This window comes from Triticum dicoccoides, chromosome 5B, assembly GCF_002162155.2.
Source record: "Triticum dicoccoides isolate Atlit2015 ecotype Zavitan chromosome 5B, WEW_v2.0, whole genome shotgun sequence".
In the NCBI taxonomy this organism is placed as follows: domain Eukaryota; kingdom Viridiplantae; phylum Streptophyta; class Magnoliopsida; order Poales; family Poaceae; genus Triticum; species Triticum dicoccoides.
Genome location: NC_041389.1, coordinates 8,208,842 through 8,209,428, shown reverse-complemented (window position 1 = coordinate 8,209,428; position 587 = coordinate 8,208,842).

The following is a 587-nucleotide window of genomic DNA, read 5'->3' as shown; positions in this document are numbered from 1 at the left end:
GCGGTTCGTTAATCGTGGAAATCTCTCCGGGACCCCAAAACAGTGAGTAATAGTCCACAAAATGGGCCAGAATCGGCCAAAACTGTAAGTGTTGATGACCGACACGTAAACGCACCCAGCGGTTCGTTAACCGTGGAAATCACTCCCGGACTCCAAAAGAGTGAGTAATAGTCCATGAAACGGGCCAGAATCGGCCAAAACTATGAGTGTTGATGGCTGGCACGTGAGTGCACCTTGGGGTTCAACAACTATGGAAATCGCTCTGGGACCCCAAAACGGTGAGTAATTGCGCACGAAACAGACCAGAATCGGCCAAAATTGTGATTATTGATGACCGACACGTTAACGCTCCAAGGGGTACGTAAATCATGGAAATCACTCCGGGACCTCCAAAACAAAGTAATAGTCCTAGAAATGGGCCAGAATCGGCCCAAACTGCGATTTTTGATGACCTACACGTAAGCGCACCTTGGGGTTCAACAACCATGGCAATCGCTTTGGGACCCCAAAGCGGTGAGTAATATTCCACGAAACCGATTAGAATCGATAAAAACCGCGAGTGTTGATAACCGACAAGTCAACGCACC